A 6,014-nucleotide genomic window follows, 5' to 3' on the forward strand; every position below is an offset into this window, starting at 1 on the left:
ACAGGCCGGGGCATGTCTCTGTGGCCGGCTTGACCACACAGTTGACACACCGAAGGGCTCTCCTCTCCTGCATCCCCTCTCAGATGTGCTACCTAGAGTGGTCTGTGGTCCCCAAGCTCAGAAGATCCAGGATGTATTTTAGAACACCCAAAGCTCCAAGTCCTTCAGTGGAAAAGCCCAAGTAAGCCACCATTTCTGACCTGGCCTTCCCAACTGTTGACACTAATTTGGAGACTCACGCTAACTGTAAGGACCATCTGTGTTTTACTGGGGTGTCTGGTAACACTGGGGCTCTTTGGGACTGGCTCTGTCAGGTAGGGTTCCTATCGCTGTGAAGAGACTCCATGACCACGCCAACTCTTATAAAGGGAATCATCTAATTGGGGCTGGCTTACAGTTCAGAGTTTAGTCCATTTTCACGGTGCACCCTGGTGACATGCAGCAGACATGGTGCTGGAGGGGCTGGGAGTCCTACATCTTGACTTTCAGGCAACGGGAAAGGGTCTGTCTCACCGGGCGTAGCTTGAGCGTATGTGAGACCTTGAAGCCCACCTCCACAGTGACACACTTCCTCTAATAAGACCACACCTACCCCAACAAGGCCACACCTCCTAGCAGTGACACCCTCTTTGGGGACCATTTTCTTTCAAACCACCGTAGAGACAACGCTAAAGAGTCACAGGATCACACATTGACCATTACTCCCGAGAGATCCACCCACCACGGTAGACCCGGTGCGGAAGGGGTCATGAAGCGACTTTTATCGGGAGGGTCTCAGAAGCACAGAGTGTGTCACAGAGAAAGACCACCACGGGAGTGAAAACTGCATCAGCAGTGTAGTCTCCTGGCAGATGCTGGTGATGCTACTGGGCTAAAGTGTGTTGACCCCAAGTATTTTGAACACTGCTGTCATTAACCAGAGCTCCTCTCTTGTCTGGCCCAGTGGTGCTTGGGTCCTGGTAATGACCTCTCCTCGGGATGCTTTCCACACCCCTTCCAGGAAACCACTTTGGCCCTGAATTGGTCCCTACCTCTGGCTTCTCATTTTTGCTATACTGCCCAGTGCCTTTCCCCAACCTCTACTTTTGGAAGAACTCCCAGGGTTCAAACACTCCCAGGCCCTATAGCCACTAACTAAGCGATTTCATTTGGTCCCTTGGCTTTGAACACTGTAAGTTACTTATGTCAAGTTTATACTTCTATAAAGCATAAACTGATGTGCAAACTTTTAAAAACTTTTTATTTCACGTGCATTGGTGTTTCACCTGCATGTACGTCTGTATGAGGGTGTCCATGTGGGTGCTGGGAATTGAACTTGGGTCCTCCCTCTGGAAGAGCAACCAGTGCCCTTAACTCCTGAGCCATCTCCCCAGCCCTATGCAGACGGTTTTTTAAAAAGACATGGTCTCACTATGTAGCTCTGGCTGATCCTGACACTATGTAAGCCAGGCTGGCTTCAAACTCAGGAGATCCGCCTACCTCTGCCTCCCTAGTGTTAGCATTAAAGGCGTGCGCTACAACACATCGGGCAACCTTGTTTTGGGCAGCTATTTAAAGTATGCATATTTTCATTTTTTTCATGTGTATGATTGTTCTGCCTGCACATGTGTAAGAGTAGCACATAGGTGCCTGCAGAGAATGGTGGAAATTAGCAGATCCCCTGGAACTGGGGTTAGAGCTCTGGGAGCTGAACCTGAGTCCTCTGGAAGAGCAAGTGTTCCTAATTGCTATGTCATCTCTCTGACCCTAGAACAGCTCTATTCAACAGCGTTGAAACTGGTACCAGCGGTCTCTGTCTGGACTGAGCCTGTCTAGGTTCATGGCATCCGTCAGAGAATCTGAGGAGCGTGAGAGTTTGTTGAGTGAAGTGAGGCACAGAGTAGATGCACCAAGCCAGGAGACCCTCAGTGGGTAAAGATGCTTCCTGCACAAGACTGACAACATGAGTTCAGATCCCCGGAATACAAGGAAAAGCCAAAATGTATAAACCTGGCTTCCTGTACCCCAGGGGTTCTCAACCTGCCTGTAGCTTCAACCCTTCAATACATTTCTGTGTACTCACATGTGGGCATGCCTGCATGAGGATGGGCCTGCCGGGAGAGGGGAGCGGTCCCTAAGGTCATCGGAAATACGTGTTTTCCAGTGGTCGTAGGCAGCCCCAAAGGGGTTGTGACCCCCCCCCCCCCGGTTTCAGAACCCAGAGATGAGAGGCGAAGGCCAAAACCCACCAGAAGCTTACTTTGGGCCAGTTAGCTTATGCAGCAGCAAAGAGTCCTCCCTTAGACAAGATGGAAAGGCAGGGGCCAGCACCTGAAGGCTCTGCACAGGCCTGCACAGGCATGGTATGGATGCGTTCATTGCACGTGCCCTTTCCCATGGTGCATTTGGTTTTAATCTTATGCACAGGCATGATGGTAAATAGGGATTTCCCCTCAAAGTTCATTGTGGGCATGATTTGCCTTAGATGTGCCCCAAACCAGTCCAGGCTGGATGGACCCACTGCCTGGCATTCCCAGGTATGTTTCAGGTTGTGCTTGGCCACAGAAGGGAGTTGCTAAGGGTTCCTGGGAAGCCCCAGGTCAGTGTGACCAGTTACTTTATTTAGGGAGGGGTGCGTAGCTCCATGTTGGTAGGGTCTCACTGGCTACGTGCCGTGTGTGTAGTTCAAGCTAAGCAGAGTCTTGCCGGTGCATCCCTGCCTCAAAATGGCCTCACAGCCGGGCACAGTCATCTGGGACAGTCGCCTTTCTCATACACACCCAGTCCGTCACAGATCCCACCAGTTTGGCCTTCAGACTAAGCCCCTCCCCCCCCTCCCCCCCCCCCGGCCACTGTGCCCACTCACCCCCTAACCTTACAGTTGTACCTAAGCTAATCCTGTCAGCTCGGCTGCCACCGTCTTCAAAAAACCACAGCCAGCATTTTAAACGTGGAAACCGCGCCAGCGTCGCATCCCGCCCATCACCTAATGCCCCCTGGAGGAAACCCTACATTCTTACCCTGGTATGTGTGCGCTGCGCTACCAAGCCACCCTGCTTCTTGCCATTACCTGTCTGTCTTTGCAGTCCACACCCTCCTGCCAGCTGCTTCTCAGACTCTTTGAAACATATTCCAGTTCAAAGCCTTTCCCTCGCTTTAGCCCCTCACTGGGTACCCAGCTGGGCCGCTCCTGGGTAGCACAGATGCTGCTAAGACAGCCCAGCATCCCCAGGCATCCCCGTGGCTACCCTCTCCACCTTTTCTTGACAGTACTACAACACGCACCGCATGTTACAGATTTATTTGCTGTCTCTGACCTTGCGGTCCTTGGAGGCAGGGATTCCTCATGCACTGCTGAAATTACACCTCACCTTCTGCTTTGAACATGATGGGTGCTTCGTCTTTTTTTGTTTGTTTGTTTTGAATGAGTAAATGCAATCACTAAGAAACCTCTGTAAATGCAATCACTAAGAAACCTCTGTGAAAGGAGGGTATCGCTGGGTTGGAAGATTGCCTGTCTCCCACGTGCACTCTGAGTTTGATCCCCAGACTCACATAAACTGGCTATGGTGAGGCGTGCCTGTCATCCTAGTGCTGGGGATGCAGAAACAGGAAGATCAGGAGTTCAGGGTAATTTGAACTACATAAAGGTCTAGTCAGTCTATCCTTGGGCTAGGTAAGGTCTGCTCTAAAAGGAAAGACCCCCTTCCAGCGGAGACGACTTCCCTACGAGGACACGCCTCTTGCAAAGTATCTCCTTTTCCAGAAGAGGAGAAGAGGAAACACGGCAAAAAGGGCCTGGTGCAGAGCCCCAGTTGCTAGTTTACAGCTGTGAAATCACCGTGGTTTAGCCCAAGACTGACGGAAGGGTGCTCTTTAGGAGGGCACACACTGAAAACACCTGACTCAAGGTGAGGCGGAACCATCCCAATAAACACGTTTTCAATATATGTACATATATATGTGAAAGAAAAATACATATGAAAGAAAAAAGACACACACACATATGAAATAAATGAATGAATAACCTCCTTTGTGTTACTGTGCCTTCCTTTAGAGAACAAGGTATTCTATTGGGTTAGATTCTCATGTCGGCAGAAGGAATCTGGGGACAGGGAGACATCACAACACTCTCAAAGGACAAGAGCTTGAGAGCTACAAGTGTGGCTCAGTGGTGAGTGCCTAGCACTGCCCAAACCCCCAAATGTATACATACATACATATGTGTGCTTGTCATGTACGTATCACAGATAAGAGGACTATGTATGCATGTGTGCATGTGGGCACCACGTAAACCTATAAGAGAGACCTGTCTCTGGGAAGTATTAGATCATTTGAGCTGTGGAAAGGGTCAATTGTCCTTCATGGTGGATAACACACAAGTTCAAAATATTTTATTTTAGGAAAGTATTAGATTTGTTTTAATTTATTTTCTATAGTAATACATTAATCATCACCAATGTAGATATAACCAGTGATTCTTCTTTCTAAATCAGTATAAAAAGGATTTTTTGTTTTCTTGAAAAACTACAAGAAAAATACAACTGCTTTTCTCTTTGCCCAGGTCAGTTACTACAGCTAGATCACACATTTCAATTTGGCTGGCATCAGGTGCTTTTCACAGTATTTATAGAGTTAAAAAGGATTTGCTTAGGCCATCAGCGTGTCAGAGTGGAGTTTGTTTTGAACTACAGTTTGTACCAAATGTGAATGGCTTCTAAACTGCTCATGGCTTTCAAAGTCATAAAAGTAAAAACTTGAGCATTCGGAAGGCAGTTCCCATGTAGCAAATACTCCACACACGTGTAATCTTTTTCCTGTGAGGTAGGGTGCTTTTAGAAATGCCACGCTGGAAATACCTGGGGCGGGGAGGGGAGGGGAGGGGAGAGGAGGGGGGCAGGGGCAGGGTCACAGCTAGAAGGTGAGGCTGGGACTTGATCCAGGTTTGTGTCCCCTTGGCATCTGGCGTGTGAACTACATACAGCCCTTGGGACTACGATCCACTCAGTTTTCACATGAACATGTGTGTACACACAGAGCACGCACAGATAAACCCATGACTGGAATGGGCCATTCCATGCCTTCCAGAAGTCACTGTCACAGCCATACCAGAAACCTCGCACTCAGCCTTGTCCAGGCGGGAGAGCCCGAATGCCCGCCTTCTCTGCATTGCCAACCCTCTGTGTTCTGTATATAACTGGGGACTCCTGGCACACTGCTTTCTGCACACTGCTACTGTCCCATAGATACTGCGTGGCTTGAATTATTCAGTAGTCCTAGATTTCTATGAAAAAAAAAAAAGACCTTGACACAGTATAAAATTTTCCTCTATAAAAGGTACAAAACTTCGATGAGCTCTTTGTTTTTTGTTTTTTTAAATTCTCACTGCAGCTGCTTCTACACCTTGTAGATGCAGTAAAGAAAACTAGGCTATCCGTTCCATTCTCCTTGGGCTTTCTGAACCAATTAGCATTGCTTATTAGCATCGAGATGCTGGTAGAACCATCTGTTCCAGGGTAGGTGGCACAGCCGTGACGCGTAGCTTTTGCCATTTGTCTACCATGGCTGACCTCGGACTGCCAGCGGGCTGCCACTGAAAGGAGCCCAGCAGCATTCTGTCACATAGAAATGCCACCACCTTTGTGGTGACCTCAGGAGCATTGGTTATATAAAATTAGAAGGTGGCATTTTGAGTATGACCTTTGCTTAGTTACAAATTAATTAGGGTCTCAAGACACAATTCAGCATTTCCTTTGCTGTCTTAGGACACAGCTGGACTCCCTGATTTCTTCAGGAGGAATGTAAGGGACTTTGTTTGGACCATGGGTAAGGGGAGACACATAAATCTCTTTCAACATGCCAGAAGGTTTTGATTAATTTAAAACATCTAAATATATCTACACTTAGCAGTGATTAGGCTTTATGATTTCAGCATTTTTTTTTTTTCAAACCTCAACTAAAAGTGATCTCAAACCCAGAGTTTAGCCCATGCATGGGGTGATGGATGGAGAGATGTGAGCTTTGTCTTTTGTCCT

The sequence above is a fragment of the Phodopus roborovskii genome, unplaced genomic scaffold (genome assembly GCF_943737965.1).
Source record: "Phodopus roborovskii unplaced genomic scaffold, PHOROB, whole genome shotgun sequence".
Taxonomy (NCBI): domain Eukaryota; kingdom Metazoa; phylum Chordata; class Mammalia; order Rodentia; family Cricetidae; genus Phodopus; species Phodopus roborovskii.